Source organism: Triturus cristatus, chromosome 8 (assembly GCF_964204655.1).
Source record: "Triturus cristatus chromosome 8, aTriCri1.1, whole genome shotgun sequence".
NCBI classification, from domain to species: Eukaryota; Metazoa; Chordata; class Amphibia; order Caudata; family Salamandridae; genus Triturus; species Triturus cristatus.
Genome location: NC_140591.1, coordinates 581,303,202 through 581,329,752, shown reverse-complemented (window position 1 = coordinate 581,329,752; position 26,551 = coordinate 581,303,202).

Sequence of the window (26,551 nt, the reverse complement as noted above, 5' to 3'; positions counted from 1 at the left end):
GGACCGCAGCTTCACTGGTGTAGTAGGCCCAATCTCGTGGACCCACTGCGTATTCACAATAGTAGGCAAATAGTTGCCTGAGTAGACGTGTGTGCCTTTTCGCATGTGCTCTCTGCCCCTTGGTTTCTTTCTCTGCCTTGTATTGTCAGGGCCTGGGCCTGGTCTGGCCCCTGTGCTGATAGTGGGATGAGCCTTCTTCGACTCCTTACTTCCTCGTGGCTCAACTGCGGGTTTGTCTGTGTGTAATTCGACGTCTCGGGTCTCTATCTGGTGTTTTTTTTCCTCTTGTGCTTCAGGACATGCAGGGTCGGCCCTGCTGTTCTTGTTGGCCGCCTCCATCACTTGCACATCGTCGCATTTCGGGTTCCATATGACCCCTGTGTACAGAGCAGGGCGGGCCTGCGTTGTCCTCCCCCGCTTCTATAGTATCACTGCAGGATTGTTTGCTTCCCAGTAGTTGTGCTTACCTCAGGGCAACTGGGGAGAGTCACTCGGTCTGTTCCAGGCAGAGTCTGGGCCTCTCTGGCACTACACAACAGCGCTTCAGTTCCCCTACTCTCCAGTCCTGTCACCCATTCCTCAGTCGGGAAGGGTGCACTGCCACTTGTGCCCCTTCCACCCCTCTTTGTGTTTGGATTTTCCCTTCTTATTCGGCTGTTCACACTGTAATCGTGCTCACTGGGTAAGCCTGGGGAGGGAGATGGGGGTGTCCGCCTCACCGCGCATTCAATCAATCAATCAATCAATCAATCAATCAATCAATCAATCAATCAATCAATCAATCAATCAATCATTTGTAAAGCGCACTAGATACCCGGAGGGTCTCAAAGCACTGGGGGGTGCTACTGATTGAACAGCCAGGTCTTGAGCCTCCTCCTGAAGGTCAGCAGGTCTTGGGTCTGTTGTAGGCTCAGTGGGAGGGTGTTCTTCAGATGCGCGGGACGGTGGCGAGTGAGAGGTCGGCGGAGTGCCTTGATGTTCTTGAGGCACCTCTCTTCAAAGCTCCAGTTTATATTCCCCCTCCCCAGCAAAGGCCAGCCTGGAGCTCTGGGGCATACAGGGCCGGTGTTATGGGGATGGCGCTTCGCCTCTCAACACAGTCTCTACTTTCTTCCTCATAGCAGACGGGGGAGCCACGCCTCTTATCTCTGTGTGTTTGCGGCCTAGGCCGATCCGGCCCCCGGGCCTGGTGCAGGGAAAGTCCACGTCCTACTGGTTCTTCACTGCACTTCGGAGTGGCACCACTACTGCTCAGAATGCGTACGCTGCCTCCCCCAGATCCTCGCGCCTGGCACAGTCACACCTTTCGCACCAGTCCAGATGGGGGAGGGGACAGGGAGAAGCCGTTCACCTCGTCTCGCTTGTGGCAGCCTCCACCAGTGGCAAGTGCACCGTCGCTCGGCATTGCCCTGTGCAATACTTCTCAGGAGGGACAGGGGCACTGGGTTGATGTTGTGGCGAGGGTGCTCCGTCACGGCTTTTGTGGCCTTAACAATGGTGCACAAGTGCTCTAGGAGCGTGTGGGCAACAGACGTCCACCGCTCTCCTCAGCAGTGACCACTCCGCTTTCCTGAGATGGGGGATCTCGGTGCCTCACAGCTACTGCCCTTGTGCAGGAAGCTCGCCATATCTTGGTGGCTAGGCAGAGCAAGCCCATAACTCATGGGCCTCGGTGTCTCGCTGCTTATATGCGTCTTGCCGTCAGACCCTGGAGGGCTCGCAGATGCAGCTCCTCACGTCCCCTCTGCTCTCCTCTGGTTACGACCATGGGCCAGCGCAGTTCAGGTATGTTTTTGCCTTTTGGTCGCACCTGGATGGCGGGAAAAATGAGGGTACGAAGACGGAGCTCTAACAACTCGCGTCCCTCATGCTTGGCTGGTTGGCCACGGCTGCTATAGTGGTCATCTTAAAATGTGGTCAGAAGGGTGATGTCTACTAAATGTATGGTAGTAGTAGCCATGTTGCTGTGTGATCAGAATCCAGATTGGTAATTGTGCAGGAGACACTGATGTGATCTTGATGTTGGGCATGGACTGCTTTTTCAATGAACTTGCTGATGATGGTAGATGAATGATGCCCTTTTGGTTGGTGAGGTCATCAGTTTCTAAGGGCCTTATTATGAGTTTGGTAGTGTGGGGGCGGGCAGCCAAGCTGCTGCCCCACTATCACACTGCCAAAGCCAAAACAGACCACCTGCCAGATTATGACTTTTTAAGTCGCTGGCGGGTAGTTATTTGGTGTTCCCATGGCAGTGCCTTTAAAATAGGCACCGCAATGGGAATGTCAAAGGATATCCCTGCATGGAGCTTGCTTAGTGCAGAGAGGGGTTGGACATAAAGGGTCTCAACAGTCGTCCTGTGAGGACCAGGAATTCGATAACTGAATTATAGACTAGAAATCAAGATCATGTAGATTACCCTCAAAACAATACTATAAAGGTAAAAGATTATCATGGCAAGCCCAAATCTCCTGAAGAAATATAGGCAAGCCAATATCATGCACAATAAGAGTTCAGTCAAAGCTAGGCAGAATAATAACTTTGGTATTTTATGTTCCGAGATCTCTCTAATATGATCTCCTCTAGTCATTAGTAACCCCAAATAAGGAATGCAGGAGAGAAATAAATCATGATAGCTGAGTCAATATAGTAATTTCGGTTAGTTTATCAAATAATAAGGTAAACAAGTGCATCAGTAAATCAGGTATTAGAGAATTTAGTCGATTTCCAATTAAACATTTAAATAAGAGATGAATCAACAATCCATTTTGCAATTTCCTAATTGTGAATTCTTGCAATTCGCAATGAGAAAATTGTAAAATGGAATGCATGAAAGTGTGTTTAACACTTTCTCTGATTCCTAGGGGATCGCAATGGCCTACCTCATGAATATTAATGAGGTAGGTCTCAATTTGCGACCCCTTAGGAATCGCAAAAGTTACGGGTATGAAAACTTTTCCTTTCATTTTCTAAGAGCAGGCAGTGGTCCGTGGGACCACTGCCTGCTCTTAGAAAATACATTTACAGAAATTCACAAAGGGAAAGGGGTCCCGTGGGAATCGGTTACCACCTCTTTGAAGTAGGTGGTAAAATGCACATTTTTTGCGACCACATTTCGGTCGCAAAACATTCATGCATACCGATGCGATTCGGTATTAGGAAGGGACACCCTAAACGCGCCCCTTCCTAATAGCGAATCGCAAACCCATTTTGCGATTCAGTAACATGGTTTGCTGCATCAGAAATGCATGTTTTTGCATTCGGTCATTTGTGAAGGCAAAAAATGCTTGATGCATATGGCCCTAATCTCAAGAGCTCAGGAAGGGACATGAAACATGGCAGTTCAAGTAGTCTCCCAAGAAGGAAGAAACCACTCAGCGCGCACAGCATATGCATCAGTTTATAAAGAAGCCAGGTGAATCCACAATCAGGCACGTCAAGATTGCTAGGAAAATTCCGCTAAGAATCCGTCACCATGACTCCTGCCAAGCAATAAAAGAAGCAGAAGTCATTGTACACGTCAGTAAAATTGGGCAATATTATATTCTTGAAGTTTCATGGGTTACAGCTCCTTGAATCACCTCATCTAGGGCCATATGTAGGTAAGTTTTATTTACCGATTCATAAATACCGAATTTTACCGAATCGGTATTTATGAATCGGTAAGTTATATGTAGGTAAACATTCGGTAATTATTACCGAATCGGTAATAATCGGTATTCATGAATCGGAATTTACCGATTCGGTAAATACCGAAGTGGTATTTACCGATTCGGTAAATACCGAAGTGGTTTTTACCGAATCGGAAATTCAAATACACATGACTTGATGAATCAGCCAATCCTGTGCAAACCAAACCCCACCCAACCAGGAAGTGGCCACACCCAGGCAGGTGCACACAATCAACAGACTCTGGAGAGGCTGGAAGTGCAGAGGAGAGGAACAGTGCTACTGCCTGATTCAGCACAGGAAACTGCAACAATGGCCAGCCAGGACACATAGAGGGATGGAGGGGAGAGGAAGAGAAAGCTTAAATTCAGCCAAAAGGAACTGTAGGTACTGGTGGAGGAGGTGGTAAAGCAGCACCAGAAGCTTTTTGGGAAACAGTCACTGCAAGTGCCTGAATCAGAGAAACAGAAAATCTGGCTGGGAATCCAGGCGCAGGTGAATTCCATGGGAGTGACCCCCCGGGACATTGATGTCCTCAAGAAGCGGTGGTACGACATCCGTATCATCACAAAGAGGAAGATGGCAGAATTGAAAAAAGAGGCCAGCTGGACAGGAGGTGGACGCAACAGGGCACCAGCCCTGACAGAACTGGAGGAGCTTGTGGAGACCACAATTGAGCCTGAAATCATCGTGGGGATTGGGGATGCTGACAGCTCTGCCAGAGCGCCACCAAACAAGGTAAGATGCTTGCGCAGCAATGTGGCCCCCCCTACCCCTATGCCAACTCCCCAAATGGGCAATGAGAATCCCACTCCAGTACAGGTGTTAGTGCATACTAGCAATGCATCATGGGAGATGTAGTCCCTGAAACCCCAAACATGATACGAATAGCACAGAATAACAAGGCATGTTACACACATTAGCGAGAAGCAGGCAGAGGACAATGAGATACTGTTTCAGAAATGTATTGTGATGCTAGCAATTCTGTGCTTCAGGTACACTCAGCTGATGTTGCATTTCTGTCCACAGGCACTACTGCGCACAGAACTGCACATGAGAAGGGAGAGAGGGCACAGCACAAGGACAGCTCGGAGAAGGCCACCACAAGTTCTGGCCAGGGAACAGCACCACAGGCAGCCTCACCACCACAGCCAGGATCGCCACCCCAGCCAGCATCGCCACTCCTGCTGGAGTCACCACCATCATCACCACCTGCATTGCACAGGTCGAGGAGGCGTGCTGCTGCCAGGTTGAATGTATCGGAGTCCTCATCTGAAGACTCGAGGGGTGCGGAAACGTCCACTGTGCCCCTGGATGTTAGCCATGCCAGTGTGCCCTCCGCCTCTGAGGGAGCACACACAGGTGGCAGACTGCGCTGCAGGGCTCGGGTGCAAAGTCCACCTCCACAAGGTGAGGGCCATGGAGTCTCCTCAGGGCTTGAGGCCACCATGGTCAAAATACAACGCATACAGGCAAGGGCAATGATGTCCGTACAGCGCCAAATGCGTGGCCTCAATAATACTTTTGTAAATATTGACAGGGGCATCAGCGCTAAGGCAGAGGGAATGGTTGAGATGGCTGCGGGCATGCGGGACATGTCCCAGTCCGTCATGCTGCTGTGCTCGAAGTTTGATGAGGACAGGGCAACACGGCGCCGGGGACATCAGAGGAAAGACCAGAACACAAGGGCAGTGAACCGGCTGGCAACTGCCACTTTGCTGCTCTGCAGGCGCTCGGTGGCAATGCAGGAGGGCCTTGCGCACTGCAGCACTGACGTGTCAAGGGGGATGGTGAGGGTCACCAGTGCACTCGAAGTGCTGCTCACAAGCCAGTCTGCCACAACTGGCACTGTGGATGCTGGGGACAGCGGAGATACGACCAGCAGGAGCAGCATTACCCCCCCTGTCCCAGACACACGGAGGAGCAGCAGGCGGCAAGGTGCTGCCACTGGTCCCACAGCCAGTGAGGACTCACACTCAATGGCATCCCGCACTGGAGCGCGTGGGCGCAGACACTAATGCTGCACGAAATACCATGACACTATTGGGTGAAGTAACCCTTGAATAACAAATGTTTATTGCACAATATTGATGGGACAGGTTTTCCTTTGTGTTGCGGCGTAGTGCCGCATGATTAAACTACGTTATGGCATCCAACTACTGGCTGTGTCCCCTTACTCACTCAGAAATAGTTGCATGTGATCTCTGCCCGTCTCTCTCTCCCATCTGTTGCTGTTGCCACTCCTGCTGCGTTGGCCTCTGGCTGTGCAGAATCATCATCATTGTCCTCAAAATATGTCATTTCGACCTCTGTACCTCTCTTCGTGGCAAGGTTGTGCAGCATTGCACAAGTGGCAATGATCTTGCAGCAGATGATGGGTGTGTACTGGCGTGCGCCACCGCTTTTATGGAGGCAGCGGAACCTGCTTTTCAATAGTCCAAACGTGCGCTCCACCACATTGCGTGTAGATTTGTGTGCCACATTATATCGTCTCTCACTCAGGGTTGATGGGTGTAGGTAGGGAGTGAGGATGAATGACCGCACGGCATATGCACTGTCGCCTAGGTGAGTAAGAGGGATCCATCAGTCACATGCCTCAATACACTATAAGTTGCACTTAGTATAAGGGAACGTCACTGTTACTTACCTAGCAGGTATCCTTCTCCAAATTCTCCGGCAAGCAGTCGTGTGTAGATCCCACTGTTCTGGAAGATGAAGGAGTCATGGGTGCTCACAGGAAACTTCGCTACGATATCAGTGATAATGTTCCCTGCATCGCAGATTACCTGCACATTGATGGAGTGGGTGGACTTTCTGTTCCTGTAGATCTGCTCAGTGGCTGCTGGTGGGCAGATTGGAATGTGTGTGCCATCAATACAGCCTATGACATGCGGGAACTGTGCCATATGGTAAAAGTCTGTCTTGGTTTTCTGCAGTTCAGCCTGTGTGTTTGGGAAGCTGATATAGTGGTGCATTCTCTGCATCATGGCATCCAGGAACTCCCTGAAGAAACGGGACAGGCAACTCTGGGATACACCGCCCACCGCAGCTATCACCCCCTGGTAACTGCCAGATGCAAGTAGATGTAGGCTGCAGAGAACCTGCACATGTGGTGTTATGGCATGCGCCCTTCTTGTTGGCTGGTCCAGGAGTGGGTGCAGGTCCCTTAACAGGTCCATGATGGTTTGTGGGTGTAGCCTGTACCTTTCATGTATCTCAGCCTCAGTCTATTGAAAGAGTGTGATGCGCTGTCTGTAAATGCGTTCCTCACGTCTCCAAATCCTCAGACCTGCTGCCTGTAGACGTAGGCGCCTTGCAATCACATACAGAGCGGCCATGGTGTCCACGCTGTTGCATTTTGGGATTGCTTATATGCACTGTTGATGCTTACCACCTGCTTTCAATCTGTGTTAATTACCGACTCTTAATTACCGAATTTCATGGATTTCTTAAATACCGAATTTACCTACATCTCTTTTCTCTTTTTCCCACTTCATATTTACCGATTCGGTAAATATGTATTCGGTAAATATGAATCGGTAATTTTGAATTCGGTAATTATGAATCGGTATTTACCGATTCATATTTACCGAAAACTTCTTTTTGGCCTCCTACATCTCAATTGGCTAAATACCGGTCGGTAACAGGATATTTACCGAATTTCGGCTGTTACCGACCGGTATTTAGCTACCTACATATGGCCCCTAGTCAGACCACTCAGTTCATTGATCAATTTGTATAGGATGGGTGTCAGGCGACATAAATAGGACACAAATTGTAGAGAAATAGATGGGACAATCACACAATCTTTAAGCAATCTAATATGTGAAGTGTTAAAACAATGCTCCTTCAGCAAGACCAGTATAGGGATTTCAAGAGGGTAGTGGTTCAGGATTGTATAAGAAAATGTAGCAAAGTATCTTTGTACAATACATGAGAACTCAGGAAAGGAAAACACAGTTTCAAGTTGTTTGTTATACTGAAGAATTCTCCCAAAAGCTGTAGACTTGGCAAGACAAAGGACTGTACATTTTCAGTCAGGCACATGTTAAATCAAGTTAATTTAACGTCAACTATAAAAAATGATTTAGAAACATTCATAGGAAATAGATATTACGATTTTAATATAACTCTGATGCACTTGAAATCATTTAGAATGTTTCCAAATAATGTGTGGTAGTGTGATAGACTTCTACTTTCTGAATGTACCAATGTGTACAAATATTTTCCAGGTGTGTTAATAAAAAAGGAGTCCTAACTTTACTACTACTAAATGCCTTCTGTGAATACAAAAAGTAGTAAGCTTAACCAAAAGTAGCAAGTTTAACGAAAAGTAGTACATTTAACCAAAATTAGTAAGTGCCTTCTGTGAATACCAAAAGTAGTAAGTTTAGGATTTTGTCTCAGATTTGTTCTGTGAATCGGGCCCCTACTGTCGAAAGTTTCCGAATTATGTGAGAATTGAGAATCACCTCAACTGATGGAATTATTGCCCCAAATACATCTCCTGTGATTTCAGCAGCACTAGTAACCCTTTTTAATCGGGTATGTTTTACTTCATTGGTTTCAGCAGATTGATCTACATGATACATTTTCAGAAAAATATTCCCATGTAACAAGATCCGTACCATTTTTTAGGCAGCTTGTAATAGGCATTTTTTCCACAAATGTAGTAAATCCCTTGAAACACAGGATCTACACATCCCAGATCTCCAACCACCTATAAGTTGGAAATTGTCATCACATTTTGTGGAACCAACAGAGTTGATATTGTATTCAGTTCTGTGCTGTAATATGCATAGCTTTCCTCTATGGTGCCAGTCTATACAATTGCAGCTGGTGTTCCTGTCTATTTAAGCTTAGGCTCTCTAAGAGCCCATGGTGGGATCTTTTGTTTGATTTGCAACTTTAGACATGATATGTCTACGGCTATCCTCAATTGAGTCTATGAATTCCTTTTCTACTTTATTTAAGATGCATGTTAGATTGTGTCAGTGTGCATAGGCAATGTCTAAGCTTTGAGTGGGTCTGAAAAATTCCCCCATCATTTCAGCAGTCTGAGTATCAGACACAGGATTTAAGTGTTTTTTAATATGCACTTCAGAAAAGACTGGGTCATAGTTAGATTACTAATACTGAAATTGCTCTTTCCATAACACAAACTAGTTAGTGCACTGCAAAAAATTCCATTTGGATGGTAAGTGTAAAGTTTTGTCAGCTAACATGCTTAGTCCATCGTTATTACTTTCTAATGAAGATTTAGGAACAGAAGTAGATATAGCCTTTTTTAAATACACATGATGAGGCAAATTTAGAATTATGAGAAATATGACAAGAATTACAGAAGATTCAGCAAGTTTACATGCAGATACAGGTTTGTGTTTTAGGGATTCCTGATTTGGATACATGAGTTCTAAAGAATCTGAACCCATATCTTTGTTATAATTTAGATTAGATGTCAGTAGCGTTGCAACAGAAATTTAATTAGCTTGCTTCAGTTGCGTTAGCTTCTCTTTATCATAGTTGGCTGGCATGAGGTGGTTGATTTCAGTTCATGTGTCGTATAGATGCTTGTACTTCCATCTCCTTTTGTATTGGTTTCAATTCTATCTTTTGTTGCAAAGTTCAGTTTGAGCACAACAGTCTCTCAAGGTGGTTGATGAGAACTTGGATTGTTAAGCAAAAAGGTGTAATAGGCTTTTTCCCAATCGTTTGATGCCAAGTAAGTCTACTCGGGTGCAGTGCATTTGCAACTTGGTATCTTTACTCTTTTGGACCTTCTCACTGAAGGGCCCTCACCATCACTGTTGCTTTGTTCCAACTAGAAACTTCTGCAATTGTTTGTGCTGGGAAACAACCTTTACAACGAAGTCATTACATTGCACTACCTTTACAACGCATGTCATTATATCGCAACATCCTTTACATCGCATGTCATTACAACGCAGCCATTACATCGCATGTCACTACAACGCATGTCATTACAACGCATGTCACTACAACGCAGGCATTACATCGCAAGTCATTACAACGCATACCATTACAATGCATAGTACCCTTACACTATCCGACACTTACCCTACTGTTGCACTCACTGGAGTTAGAATAGTAATTTTTACCCCTACAATATCCAACACTTACCCTACGGTTGCACTCACTTGAGTTTGAATAGTAATTTTTACCCCTGCACTACCCAACACTTACCCTACTGTTGCACTCACTGGAGTTAGAATAGTAATTTTACCCCTACACTATCCAACACTTACCGTAAATGCGATGTAATGGTATGCGTTGGAATGGAATGCGTTGTAATGGTATAACGCAATGTAATGGAAAGCGTTGTAAAGGTAGTTTCTAAAAATGCGATGTATATTGGCATGCAATGTAAAAGAATGCTTTGTAAAGGATGTTGTGATGTAAAAACTGTGTTGTAAAGGCATGCGTTGTAAATGTATGCATTGTAACATCATACATTTGTTTGTGGTACTCTGTGTTCAGTTAGAATGCATCTCAATCTGTCTGTTCTTCTGGGCCAAAGGTCTCCATTTACTGCTTGGGTTTCAGATGCACTGTTCTCTTCATTCAGGTCAGTATCTCACCTAGTCAGCTCTTTTTCTTGTGACCCTTTTGTACCCCTAAGAGCTCACTCTCTCGAACCCACCTCAGAACCAGTGCTAAGAATCTCAGTAGCTGGAGCCCCCTCTACATTATGCCACCCTGACACAGCTGTCTCACTGTGACCACCAGCACATCCCAAACAGGTACCATATCTTCAAGGGGACATGGGACCCGGCAAGAGTGGGCAGCGTGTACCCAATTTGGAAGACCACACATTTGACAGCAGATGTGGTTAACAGAATCATTGGAAATGTCCCACGCCAACGAGGTTCCAGGCATGACATGCGGACGTGCTTTTTCATCAAGACCCAGTCACCGGGACAGAGGTCATGGCACTGCTCTTGTTGAGGCGAAGTTGCAGCTTCCTGAATCCGCTGAGACACAGAATGTACCATGTCAGCCAGTCCTTTACAATAATTGACCACCAAATCATCTGTAATATTGACCAGTTTAGTCACAGGAGCTGCCAGCTGTATCTTAGCCCTCTCCATAATAAGTTAATTAGGGGACAGTCCCGTTCTTCTGTCTTGAGTACTTCTCAAACTCATCAACACAAGAGGCAAAACATCAGGCTATTTCAGAGACATTGACGCACACACTTTTGCCAACCTGGACTTGTTCCATTAACTTGCTCTACCATGACAGAGGCTTCGGACGAAAAGCACAATGTAACTTCTGCTCAATCTGTAGTGCTGCACATAAAATCTTTAAGACCTCATTATGGAAATGTGTCTCTCGGTCCGACTCCAAAAAAGTCAGAGTTTCAAAACACTGTATGAGCTCTCTCAAAAGTAGCCTAGCCACAGTCAAGCTGTCATTCATTCGTACCGGGTAGACTTCTACCCATCATGAGAAAATACAAACAATTACCAGTAGAAAGAGGCATCTCAATGAAATCAAGTTGCATCCTATTAAACAGTCCTCCAGATCTTCCTACATGACTTATCATAACTGGGGTTCTTTTGCCTACATTTTGTTGTTGAAGAAATCAAAGGAGAATGAATCACAGTTTCTGTTATTACCAGGGTCTCGGGTTATAATATAACAAAGACCCTCATTCACATGTGGCAACAAAGCAGGATATCTTGATTTTCTGCACTGCCAACTATGTGAGAAGCTTTATCATCGGATCTTTTATCACTCGAACACTGGGTTCTCCAAGTGATCTCCTTTTTCCACCCGGAATTAGACCGTCTGGTTATATGACAGTTGTGACAAGTAGTACAGAAGTGTTCAGGTGAGGTGTAAGTTAAAAATACCTCCTGTCCTCAGATTGATTCTTTAATTACTGGGGATGGGGTAAGATTAAAAAGTGTATGGTGGTGCTCTTGTGGAAGTGCTTCTCTTCCGCTGCACCTGGTGGTAGATTACGGATGGTCAACATGTTTCTGCTCCCGGCAGCCCTCACGGGCCTGTGGGCCTTCTTCAGGACCATTGAGGGCTAATATTAAAGATAGCCTGTTGTAGTGTAGTTCCTATATCCCTGATAGGCTCTGCGCATTGGAATAACATACGCTATAGATTTGACATAGGACTGAGGTCAGTATGTCTCTATCGAGTTACATTAAACTTAATTACTTGTGTGTGCCAGCTATCTCAGAGTTCACTAGAAACTTCTCGAATAAACAAAAAGGGATTAGTTTCTGACAACCGCATAAACATGACAACTTTGTCTCCCTTAGAGTCGGAACAATCTCAGAATCGTGGAAACAATAGATAACAGTTTCACTCAGTCAATTGTGCATGCTTCGCTTCTACAGAGTTGCATAGAACTAGAGAGATGGGTGTTTCAATAAAAAGGGTTTATTGAACAGTCTTATTTCTCGTGCAAGAGATATGAACTGCTACAATCGTAAGACAGGCAACGAAGTACAATATGTACACAGTTAGCAGTAAGATAAAATAATACTGCAATAGCATGGTTTGTAGCTATGACATATATTCTTAAAATACATCCATAAATAACACAGGCTAAAATGTGAATACTCATCTGATGCTTCCAAATTGTTCTACCCCAGTGCACCTAACCTAAGTGTAGTGTGAGCTAAGAAGTAGGTGCTGTTTTCCAAAGTATAGCTAGCTATAGTTTAGTTTTGCCAAGAGTTGCTGAAAGTTTCTCTAAGTTCTAGTCTGCTCCATACCTTAGAGTGTGAGAGGTTGGAATCTCTTTCCGGGACTTGATATCTAACACTCCGCAAGGGGAGTCAGAAACACTGGAGCAGGATGCTCTGCGAGGAGGATGACAGCGTCTGGTCAGTGCATCCAGCTGGAACTCGATCTCCTTCCGAACTTGCCGTGGCGAACCGCAAGTAGGCAGTCGGAACCATGGTTTGCCAGGGCAAGTGCAGGTATATCTAAACCCTGAAGGTGTTTAGGATTGCCTGTATTGACATAAAAGTCAGGCATCGGAACGTCATGAATGAATCCAGAAGGAATAGATGTTCATGCATAATAATGAGTTCTTGGAGAAATCAATTTCAAGCAAGGGAAATTCCTAAAGGCTTAAGTGTCTGGTTTTCCAAGAACTCGTTGTGACGTGGACTGACGGATGTAGGAGACCATGCCTGTATTTGGTTAGCATGGACAATGCCTAAATAAGGGCAGGATTTTCTATGCCTAAATAAGGGCAATATGAATTGTACCTATAGAAGGGCTTAAATCGGGAAGCCTATATACGGAATCTAATTCTACACATAACACTGTGACAGGTAAGTACATTACTCACCACTCTTCGTCGAGTTCATTTGCTCATCTTTGTTTGAGGGTGATAGATGCTGATTTAGCCTACAACTCTTTAAAGGAGAATAATTAGACTCTCTCTGGGTCGTAAAAAGGATGATCTTTGGTCTTGGTCGAGCTTGTGCTGACTCTGTCCTCATCACCCCGGAAGTGGTGAATTCCCTGTTCGATCATTGATTCAATTAGTGCAGTAATCCCTGAAATTGTTTATGGACTCAAGTTGTACTGAGCAATCCAAGGAAATTCAGCATTGGGCTTCACAGTAATTCGTACTGGAGCCACACCCCTGATTAGGCCAATGTCTGTTCCCTTTTAATTTCCAAACTTCTGGAGACACAGTATCTCTCACTTCCAGTGGTAAACCATCATTGGTCAGCATTGAAAAGAATCCCTCAACCTCAGAATTTTCTTTAGCAAATTTGAAAACAATGTCTTCATTATTTGTATGAAATGTGATTCCTTTCGGTGTGCAATAAATTGAGCATTTCAGCTTGCACAAAAAATCTCGTCCCAACAGATTTACTGGCCTTGAATCACATACCACAAATTTATGCAAGCCCACAAAGGACCCAATTTGAACATACATAGGTTTTGTTACTGGGTTGGACATTAATCAATTTGAAACTTCTACAACCTGAATTCTTTCTCTCGATAAGGGGAGGTTTGGAACTTCCACTCTTCTCACATTGGAACGGGCAGCACCAGTGTCAACAAGGAGTGAGATTGGACTCCCAATTGCCTTGCCATCCACATAGGGACCACTCTGGTCTACCTCTAATGATACTCTAGGCAGGCATTCTTCCTCCCCCCCTTAGGCACCGTCAATGTGAAATATCAGTATCTGTATCATCAATCTGGATCAGATATTGTTGGGCTAAATTCTGATTTGTATCTGCTTGAGCATTTGTGTGAAAGCCTTTGTTTGAATTATATTTTCGAACCTGACCATTCATTTGAGGAATAGGGGATTGAGGCATGTTTGTATTCTGATTTCTCTGTCTCTGATTTTGCTGACTCTGTACCATGTTTCCTCCTTGTGACAGTGCATTCCCAACCTGTTGAACCTGTCCACCCATCTGATTAAGAGGATTGAATCAATGGGGCCGATTCTCAGAACTAACTTAAGACAAAATCCTAAACTTACTACTTTTGGTATTCACAGAAGTTAGGATTTTGTCTTAAGTTTGACTTAAGACAAACTTAAGACAGACTTAAGACAGACTTAAGGCAGACTTAAGACAAACTTAAGACAAACTTAAGACAGACTTAAGACAGACATAAGACAGACTTAAGACAGACTTAAGACAAACTTAAGACAAAATCCTAACTTCTGTGAATACCAAAAGTAGTAAGTTTAGGATTTTGTCTTAAGTTAGTTCTGTGAATCGGGCCCTCCATTTGTGCTTCCAATGCCCAAATTTGCCACAAGTGTTACACGGATTTGTCTTTTCCATCATTTTGATTGAAACACCTCTACCTTGTGGTTGCATACCCTGTTTCTGTCCTCCACTTACTCCTCGCATCCCAGGATTTGACTGACAATCTCCCTGTACCATATTATTGAAATCACCAACAGCACCACTGTAATCTTTTATAGCAGATTTCATTTGACCTATCATAAGCTTCTCCTTCAGCTTCTTATGCTTGGTTTCAAGTTCATCTCCACAATGCTTGGCATACCGGAGAATTTCATCTATGGGCTTGATTTGCCAGTAAATCAAATGCTGCTGGATCATGCTGCTGATTTCAGGTCTTAACCCATACACAAATTGGTAGATGAAATGCCCCATATCCTTCCCTGACACATTCTCCATCCTGCTTCACTGTTTAAATGCCTGCAACAACTGTTCATAATAGGCATGCATTGTTTCCGTCATTTCATGAGTTGTCCAGTCAATCTTCACCCAAACAATCTCCTTAGGAGATATTTTTTCCTTTAAATAGGTGATGGCTTGATTGATGTTGCATCTGTACGTGGATGTCTAGCTATTTCAGTTTCAGGCCAAGCGATTTTATATGCTGCCCACATATCACCTGAAACTGCAATTTCAAACAGAGTATCCAAATCGTTCCACAGAACCTTCAAAACCTTCACAATTCTCTCAACCTGCTTGTACCCTTCAACTGGATTTTTCTAGATCTCGAGAAATCCTTTAAAAAATATAGTATATCTGGTCTTGTCCATGGAACACGCACATACCCTCCACCAGGTACCTCTCTCATGGGAAGCATTCTTACTCCCTCACCTCTATCATCCTCAAGGACTGGGAATCTTGGCCGTTGGATTCCTGTTGCTTTCTTCTTTGTAACCCATCTTCCTTCCCACTTTTCCAACTCTCCCCATTTCCTAAGTGTAGTCAGCAACTCTTTAATTTGTAATCTCATTCCCGAAGGTCTCATGTTTACAATGTCCCTATCACGGAAGTCCAATCTGTATGATTTCTGTAATGTCTTGTGTGTTGTGAGCACGTCTGGTAATGTCTTTGCATATGAACGTCAGTTTGTTGTACTGCTAAGTAGCTATCCTAGCGGGGCTTATTGTTCCCATTATAATTTCTTCTAATTCTACCTTGAGATTTGCCACATCAAAAGTTGACTCCCTATGAGTTTTTGAAGCAATGGTTCCTTGGGTTCCTGCACTCCTATCATATAGATAAGGAGCTATTTCTCTGAGCCAATAGTCATATTCCTTGGGTGTAGGGCATATCTGTCTTTCTGGGGTATTTCCAAGTAAATCTTTGCTTCCTCCTTCTGCACCTGTAACAGAAGTAGACGTTAAAAGCGACATGTCAGAATCTCGTGATCCCAACTGGAGATTTCTTCCTGCTATGTGTTGGGTCCGCCTTTGTGGGGTTACCATGCCAGTTCCAGACCTCCCACCTTCAGTGGCATGTTGAGCCAAATCTGCATTTGTACCTACATTTGTTCCACTAGGAACATTAACTGAAGTCGGAATTAATTACGTTTGATTTGTCTGACCAGATCTTGGGTCTGTCGATGTAGCAACTGAGTAATTTATCCCAGTAGGGATGGCTAAAGTATGTGTGTTTTGTCCCCTACTCCCAGATTGGTATAACAAAACTACAGGACCTATTGTCACAGGGACAGTCACAGCATCCGGAGCATTTTGTACAGTCTGGACATTTGTTTTAGGTCTCCCTGCAGCATAGGGTTGATCCTCATTATAGGGTGGTGGACGATATAACAATAATTCATTTAAGAATTCATCAACAATTTTATTCTCACTATCATCAGTCAGTGTCAGTGTCTGGGAATCCTCAATGTGTTTTTTTTCTTTTCTTTACACTTATTTCCCTCTTCCTTTTCTGCAACTAATACAGGATACATAAGTGTTCCCTCAGCTATATCTGGTCTCCTAGCTTCCTGCTGTGCATCCCATCTAGCCTTGACATTTCGATTTAAGGTATTTTTGTATCTTCCCTGAATTTTTTTTTTCTTTCTGGTGAACTATATCTTCTCATTCACTAAGGGCTTCAAATTCCAAGGGTCTTGGAGGTGGTTTAATTTCCACCAGTATAGGTGAATATTGGAATGCTTCAAAATCCATAAGTGGATGCATGAAAACACCCACTCTCCTATGGAACATTTTCCCACTGCAGAGAAACCCAATGAAGCGATTTGAGCTGAGTTGTGTTATTCTGGATATATTAAGCTACACAGGGCCACGCAAGGTGGCCTTGTGTGGCTTGATAAACTCTACTTAGGTTTTGCGTCACCCTTACGCAGCGCAGATGCAACACAAAACCTACATAAATATGCCCCTTTATCACTGGAAGAAAGATTGTTTCACAGAACATTGCTTATTTGATACAGTTTTCAATCTTTAGGCCTCTGAAAAAAATAAACATGTCAAACAGGAGGCATAACAGCAGTAATACTATTAGAACATTCCACCTACTAAGAGTAGAATGTACTAAATTAGAACATGAGAAGGAGAAAGGCAAGACCTGGAATGTTGGAGCAACAGTCCATACCAGCCATTATTAGCCTCCAGCCACTCCACTGTCTTCAGTGGAGTGTCCCAACATTCCACTGTTCTAATTTAGCATTATAGTCCTCTCCAACAATAGTCGTTCAAGGTCCTGAATCTGTTAGAAGTTCGAGCCACTGGTAAGGGTCTATAATGAGAGTGAAGGATTTTAGGAACTAATGTTGTCCAAGGAAAATACGCTATAATGCTATTATAGAATTCCACTCACTGTGATTTGAATTTTCTGAATTAGAAAATGAGAAAAAAAACACAAGCAGTGGAATGTTGAACTTGGCCTGTACTAGCCATTATTGCCCTGAGTCTAAAAGGGAAGGCCCTATTCACAGCACTAACGTAAGACAAAATCCTAAACTTACTACCATTTTGGTATTCACAGAAGGCACTTATTCATTTTGGTATTCACAGAAGGCACTTACTCATTTCGGTATTCACAGAAGTTAGGAGTCCTAACTTTAGGACTCCTAAATGCCTTCTGTGAATACCGAAAGTCTTAAAGTTAGGATTTTTCTCAGTTTAGGAGTAGTTTAGGACTCCTAAATGCCTTCTGTGAATACCGAAAGTCTTACAATTAGGATTTTTCTCAGTTTAGGAGTAGTACAGTTAGGACTCTTAACTTCAGGACTCCTAAATGCCTTCTGTGAATACCGAAAGTCTTAAAGTTAGGATTTTTCTCAGTTTAGGAGTCCTAAAGTTAGGACTTCTAACTTTTCTACTCCTAAACTGAGAAGAATCCTAACTTTAAGACTTTCGGTATTCACAGAAGGCATTTAGGAGTCCTAAAGTTAGGACTCCTAACTTCTGTGAATACCAAAATGAGTAAGTGCCTTCTGTCAATACCAAAATGAGTAAGTGCCTTCTGTGAATACCAAAATGGTAGTAAGTTTAGGATTTTGTCTTAAGTTGGTTCTGTGAATCGGGCCTGGAGTTCTCGGGTTTCCAATTTTCTAGTTTCAATTATGGTCCAATTTCTATCTTGGTTCCCTGGAGTGTGATCAAATCTTCTGTAAGAGGTAATAGCTATGTCAGTGCTATGAGTTAAGAAGTGGAGCTTGAGGCTGTATTAGACAACCATGACGCAATGCAACTTCAACTTACTATAAACTTTTTACAGCCTTGAAAGATTGTGAACATTTGCTTGGAATCATGATTAGAGGTTACGCATACTTCATACTATTAATTACATCAAGATGAGGCTTGAAGCAATTGATCTATAAAGGTGATAAGAGTTGTCATACTCAAGAACACCTACACAATAAAGAAGATTTGGAAACCGGCATGTTGAGCTGCTAAAACACAGGTAAAGGAAGGCTTGATTATTAAGAGATTCCATGCATAAAACATAAGTGATCAGAATTCAATAAATACATATAATCAAAGCAAATACTCCTAAAAACAGGATTAAATCTATTGTGTGTACATAGAAATAGTACTCAAGATAAAAAATACAATCTTAAGAATGCACATTTTGTGGCATTTAGGCGTATTAACACAATAGCACCAAATATTTTACCATTAGAGGCACTGAATTTGGCCCTTGTTTTCCACATAGCCAACATATAGCGGGAAAGTGCAAAAATAAGTAGTTTACTAAGGTTAGTTTTTAATATACTTAGGGCAAACCTATGCTTTCTAACCCCCAAATTTCAACAAAGTTGTAGAATCCAACACCGCCTACTAGTTAAGCAGGCTGGGCAGAAAAACAATACATGTTCTAGAGTCTCCTTAGAAGCCCCACATGCTGGGCACAGCTGTTCATCCTCCACAGTGGATTTGGCCCATTTGGCGGTAAAAGTACAGAGTGGCAAGGTCTCATAGCAGAATAACTGGAACAAGGATCTCGCTTGAAGGGGTTTCATCTTGTCCATAAAATCTCTTATGAATGAGCCTTTAACCAAGAGAAAGGCCTCAGTCAAAGAGCTGTGCCTGGCTTTGGAGTATAATAAGGATTCACTGGCAATGATTGTAACCCAATGTCTCCCAAGGTAGGATTTAATGGACTTAATCCAGGGTATGTTTCTAGAGCTCACCAGCCTGAGTATTTCTTCTAAATCATTTTGACATGATCGGAGCTCTGAGGTGGCCCAGCTCCTCCTCCAAAAGAAGATGGGATGAAAGCCAGTTTTATCTGAGAGAGGTCTCAACCCAAGATCAAGCATGAGGTGCAGCAAGGGCATGCTTATAGGGACACCCACTAATGTTCGCATGAATCGGTTTTCCAGCAATTCTAATGAGGAAACGCATAGGAGACTACACAGTTCCGCACCAAACATGGCGGTTTCCAGGACTTGATGGAAGTAAACCTGTAGTGCCAGCTGTGCCAGTCAGACAAAGAATTATGGGCCAACTTTGTAATGCCTCCTGCTACTTGCTCTAAATGTATCCCAGAATCATCTGGATAGTCATAAAAATCATGATGCAGATTACATATGCTTTACTCCTGACCTACTCCTGTATTCTAGTAGTGAGAATAACTCAGGAGTACTCCAAGACTAAGTTGCACCTGCACCTACTCAGAGGAAAATCCTTGTACACATCATTTTGATTTGTATTCTAAATATATTAGGATGCCATATGAAACAGGGCCGGCAGTTCTGGAGTAAATCCCATCTAAGGCTGGAGTTATGCACAACGACCTACTTCAATCTGCTAAGTATGGGCCCACATCATAACGGGACACTTTCACATAAAAAGTCTTTGAGTATCTATGAGTAGTTGTGTCTTACTCCTTTTTTCGAATGGAGTTACTCTTGGATGTGCAGTTCCAATTCACAAAGCATTTTCACTTCGCAGTAGATTTTTACTTCAGGTTTTCGGATGCCTTCCTCATGAATTTTCAAGAGTCAGCCATGCTTACTCTCACAGGAAAAATACTAGGCCCGACTCTTGAATAATTTTAAATGAGTAGTTCAATGAGACAAAAGGGTACTCTACTCATTCATTTCTATCATAGGACATTCTTACTTTTAGAAAAATATAGGGCCTATTTACAAACATTTTTAAATGAGTAGTTGTGTTAGGCGCTCCCAGGTAGTTCTTTTAATTTTTAGCCAATCCAGATTTTTCTGAAGCACTCTGCCCTTCAAAAACGTAATACCAGCATCATACTTTTCTATCACTATGGGAGATGGCACATTTGTCCCAGCCACTCTCACTGGTTCCTCTCGAGGCCACTGAACTGGAGTTTTACATTAATCACATAAATCGGCAGGCACTACACAATGTCAAAAAACGAATTAAAAGCTGTCCACATTACCTTTGAAATCTTTATGAACCTTTCCACTTGTTAATATCACCACTGCACGGCTTGTCTCTCAATTTGACAACATTTTTTGTAAATGCAGCCTAAGCACCAGAACTCCAAGGAACATGGACATTTGTTCCTCCTACTATTTCTCTAAGTGTGTGAACTGTTGCTTTTCCCCCACGTCCTTCATCTTGTTTCCCTGCAAAAGATGATCCTCTTTTTTTCTTCTCATGTTTCTTGCCCATTTGACTTCTAATTTATCAAACTCACCCCACCAGCGAATGCACTGAACCAATACTATAATATGCAATTGCAGTCCTGTAATCCTCATATTCTCAAATGCCAGGTCATCTAATTGGACACTACAGTTTCTGTATAGATGTACAATTTTTGTAAGATCTTTCTCATATTTCTGAGTGAGTTCAATTAATTTGTGATGAGTCAAAGTAGCTCTCCTCTTAAGTTACTTGCACAAGTACATTTATTCTTTCCTATGATATTGTTCTAAGATTTCGAACTCTAGACACCCCGCTTATTTTGTCTTCCAATTCATCTTTCATTTGTGAAATCTTCAAAGGTTTTTCTTTTTCAATCTCTGATTTCTCAGGTGTCGCCCCATTCTCTGGCTTACTAGATCATGCTGTTTCCTCAAATCAAAATGGTATTAATCCTTCCTCAGTCGCAACTCTTTCTTCTGATGAAATTAGGTCTGTAAGTACTAGCATTGCTACATCTATAAGGGCTTGCATTGTTAATGGTGGCTTCCAAGCAACTATCTGTGAGTTCTGGGATGTTGAGACAAGTCCTGAAGTAGATATTCCTCAAGTAACTATTTGAGTCTCATGTCTTGTTTCTATAAGGGGAGGAGCACTGGCTATCACCCGCGTTACAGATCGAGTACTAATGACGGGTACGGGGGCTACACTGGGCACTATGGCTGTGGAAGTCACAGTTGGAACAACAGCTTGTGGTGAAGCTAGTACTGGTGGGGTGATTTGCAATATCACTAGGGGTAGTACGATTTGGGATGCACTCTCCTGTACTGGAGCGGTAGGTTCTCCGCCGGGGTCATGTGTGGTGGAGGTCTCAAAATCAACATTGGTTCCAGTATTTCATGACCTGAATCAGTATCTGACTCACCCTCTTCCTTCATACTGGAATATTTGCCCTGTCACCTCTTAGCAGTCTCAGAAGTACAGACTGGATATAATCTAGTCCCTTCTATGATCGCTTTCCTCCATCTACCCTGTTGTTCATTTCATTAGGCATTTACGTAATAATATTTGCTATCCTACTAGTCCTCCTCTGGTATTTTTCCCTGGCCACTCTCTCCCATGCATGAAATGCTTCATTCTTATGGGGTCTAGGTGGTAACTTCATCTCATGGAATTTTCCTTTTAAATGATCAATAATTCTTGTGTTAAATGTCCCATATCTAGGAAAACTCAAAGCACCCTCCTTCGCAGTAGTCCTTCTTCTTTGGCAAAGCCAAGCACATATATTTAACCCAAGTTTGGTAGTCATAATGAATGCAGGAGTACCCTCCAGAGGCGCTTCTTCACCTTTGTGTATTGGAATAGTAACATCCCTTCTCAACAAACATTTAAGCTCTTTAAAACATTTCATGATGACAATTCAAATCTGAAATAACATGATTTAGCAAATGTTATGATTGTGTTTCTGTATACATCAAACTTCTGCAAACCCAATTAAATTCCAGCTATTATTTCCACAGTCTTTTGATTACAAATCCAAATTCAAGATTCATTTTTAGTGCTCCAATGCCAGCATGTCGCTGCTATGTCACCAATCAATCACAATGCGGAAGAACACCTCAACCGTTCAATCCCAGTTGGAAACATTATGACACACAACGTCACTCCTTTCTTCATACCCACACAATTAATTTTCATTGACTCTTAAAATACTTGTTTGCTTTTACTAAAGAAATACGTTTCGCATTCACATAAGAATCTTTTCAACATTCGCCAGTGAGAACTCAACCAGCATGAAATCACCCAAATCAATGCAGTTTCCCCTATTTGTCTAATTAGGTTCAACTAGCACTGATCAATATTAGCTAACCACACTAACTTAATAACCCTATGTTACCGGTGTAGGTGATGGTACCTCACACACCACACCTCGAAATCTCTGCAAGCAAGCTTTCCATTATTATTTTTATGCCCAGATCTTTCGACTACAATGAGTTGAACACCTTTTTCAACCACTTGTCAGACTATTTTTCTCACCCACTTATTCAAATAAACATTCATTCTACCCGTAGAAAATACACAATCACAGCCATACTATATTTGCTCTATTAATATCACACCTTCAAACCGCAACCGCCTTCAAGTACTACTTCGAGTCTGGATATTGGATTCAGGAGTCGGAAAGTTTTACAATTCTTGTCGGGTACTATTTTATAGGTCCATTCAGAGTGTATAACCCATCCTCTGCTACGAAATTTGTGAGCACGGAAATCTTATAAAAATGTCCACAAATTATGTCACTTTAAAACGTACGTTTTCTCAGCTGATGAATCTTTGCTACTGTTTTACAATAGAGCTTTACACAACAATGACATTAATAATTGTAGTTATGTTCAGACAATAAAGAGACGGTTGGTGAAGTTTTAGAAATACATTTTTTCATTTTAGTAGATTAGTCAGTATTTTTGTTCTTTTTTTTATTCAAATTAGTGGCAAATCGATCACAATAATAAGAAAGAAGATTGGTTAGAAAAAGCAGAGAGAAATAAAACAGCATGTCCCATTCGGGATATAGTCCCTATTTTAACTAAAGGACCTATCCTATGCTAACACGAACCCATAAAGAGTTTTTTCTGGAAAATAGCAAGTAGTTTTTGGAGCAAAGTCGGATAGCTAACAGGAGTATCTTCTCTAGCTAGAAACACAAACTATATAGAAAGCAGCTAAACTTGTTGCAAAAATGATGAATGTGTCATCGTTGTCCAATGGTGATAGATCTTTCGATGGTCCGTCATCTTTGACCCAGATTCCTATGGTAAACTTTCATGTCAGCATGAAGTCAGTGAGAGATGGCTATATCGTTTTACAAAATGTTACATCTAGGAAAGTTCTCATGAGAAACATTTGCAAGCCTACTCTGTTATCTGTCTGGTGTCCCATCGTATAGCAATGAGCTACTCTATGAAAGGAAACATTCACATTTTCTTTTCATTAATACACTTATTCATTGTGCATATGTGGCAAAGAAAACAATCTAAATAGAGTGAAGTCATATGGGATGAGGGAAGAAGAAATACTTTTTTCAGGAAACAGCACATTTCATAAAAGTCAAGCCCTGGAGTTCGATTTTAACATTAAATCACTATTTTATGGAAAGCATTTATTTTCTTAAAGTGATAGAGTAGAATAAATGAAAAGTGCAGACTAGTAAGTGGAGAACTAAAGAAATGAAAGCTGTCTTCAGTAAATCAACAACATTTTCATATTTGCACGTTAAATTAAGGCACATTTTCTAATGTTTACTTTTTATGCATTTTTCTTGTTAATATTTAGCGTGTTATATTTGTGTGGTGAAATTTTCATTAAAAGTTTCAGCTTCCTCACATTCTTACATACAGAAAAATATAGGGCCTGATTGACAAACATTTTTGAATGGGTAGTTGTGTTTAGTCATTTAATATGTATTATTCATAGGTGAACATCTGAGCCTCAGTCAGAAAGCATTTTCTGTGAGTGGTTTCCGTGAGTACCAATGTCTTATTCTTGAATCAGGTCTAGTTATTTAGATGTAGCTCATTTCTAAGCCTGAAGTAAGAAACACTTACTCACAGAAAATGTTCTGGCCCTGAGCTACAAAACAATTTCCTAAAAAAAGTGTGAATCAACCCTTGAACATTATGAGTACTACATACATCATATTGAAATCAAGGATCGGGGGAGGTAGAAGGAGCGGTGACCCATTCACCTTCCTAGTAATCAGTCAATATCAATGGGGAATAACTAGTGGTTCCCTCCAGGTGGAGGAAACATGAAAAGAAACCCAATGATGATGCTATCACGTACTTGATTACAGCAGAGAATCAAGATATACCGCCTTACCACCTGTCTACGTGAATTAGGGTTTTTTAAGGGATGATGGTTAGAACCTGTGAACCCTGTTTGCAAGTACAAGTGATTTACTACATACATCAGGCACGAGTAAAATTAAACTACTCAGAGGAACTTCTTGAGAATTGGGTTATAAGCAGAGTTATAGATGTAATTGTTTTCTAAATTGTAAATAACTTGAGCATGATTCACAAAGATTGCTGTATGAATATCAATCAATCAATATATTTGTTTATTTGAGACATTGTCTCATGAACAAGTAGATAATTCAAAAATACAACATGCAATCACATAGAATTTAACAATATCACATAATACAACAACAAATCATTTAATACAATACGTATACTAACATTTACTAACAGCACAGATTAGTTTACATGGCAAACAATTCAATAGGAGATCTTTAAATAAAACTTATAATACGCTATCCTGTCTGAACAATAGAAATCTGGCCAGAGCAAATGTTGCATCCATAAATTGCATTTTGAATAAACAAAGCTAAGTGCCACTAATTTGTTCTGATATTACATTTACACAAAAATAGGTGCTAAATTTCTCATTGCAAAGTTAAAAAGTAATGGCAATCTAAATGAGTGTGCACCTTTGTACAATACATCTGGTATCCAAATCTACATAATCCTTCATTGTTCTTAAAATAGCACAACCCAGAAGCGTGTGCATTGAGTAGGTGTTACCCTATTCTTAATTTTAAAAGAAAGTGTCGCATTTTAAAGCTCAGTAAACTAAAAAGACAAGGAATATAAGCATTAGCTTTCCAGCTTTCACACATATCTACACCGAGGACTTGGTTCTTGAATATTATTAATATTATAAATCCCTTTCTCTAACTCACCCATTATTGATAATTCTTTCTTATAATATGTTAGTGGAAGTACCCCATTATGAGTAAATCTGACATCCCCTCAGCTGTTCCCTCGTATTATAAGCCCAATTGATATCACTTAAAATCACCTAATTAGTACACAGAGTGGATATCTTAGGTTTCCAGATGTCAACAATTTGCTCCAGAACCATAATGCTGTAGTTGTAAACCAGGAATGGAGCCCAGCCTCCTCCCTTATAGCGATGCCATTGTATGTTTGGGAAGGGATAGCAGATTTTTTAGACACCAGTCTACTACCTTATCCCATCCTATAATTTTTCCTGAGCCCAGCACTTCTACTCCATATAGGACTTTACAAGTGATAAGTGCTTTATGAGATACTATCATCGGTTGGAGGGAGGGCCCACGATAATCACATTGTAATTTGTTTAAGCCATCAATTGACGAATATCTATGTTCTGAGGTTTCCTCAATTCAGAACTACGCAGTAGAACACACAACACTTAGCTCCTACTTGCCAAAGGTCATAATTTGGCTTTTCTCAAAATTGATAATTCACTTGTTTTTAAGGCAGTACTTGCCAAACTCCACCAATTTTCTTTGTAGACCAACTAGAGCTTGTGCATAATGATGAAGTCATCCGCTAAAGGAGATATGATGTATGGGAGCCTTCCATTTTTAGAGAAAAGGAATGGGTCTTTGGAAGGTCAGCTAGATACAGGGCAAAGAGAGTTGGAGCCAACACGCATCCTTAGAGAAGCCCATTTTAAGTGCTGATATTCTGAGAAAGGCTACCATTGGCATCCAGCTGCACTCATGCCCAGTTTCTAGAATGGAGCTCTATTAATATTCCCATAAGGGTAGCTGTGATTTTCATGCTTTCCAATTTAGGCCACAGAATTACTCTTTCCACCAAATCTGAGGCGGCCTGGAAATGTACAAAACAGGTAGAAAAGTCCCCCCTCCACCTCTGGTATTCAAAGATTTTTATGCTGTAGCCCAACGGCTAAAGCAGTGGCCCTGTGGTAGAGTGCCCAGGCTTGAAGCCACTTCTAGTGGAATCAAATGCATCTGTTCACACCATTGAGTAAGGGCCTGCAGCAATTTCTTTCCATACATTTTGTGAGACCACATCAATTAAACTAATAAGATAGTAGTTTTTGGGGTCTGCCAGATCACCCTTATAATATATAGGATTTATTATTGCACCTTTCCAGTTCTCACTGAAGAGTCTGAGCAGATGTAGATTGCTTTAACAGATCTACATAAAATTCTGACCAACGATTTAAATTAGTCAAATTTAAATTAGGGCCCTCCTCCT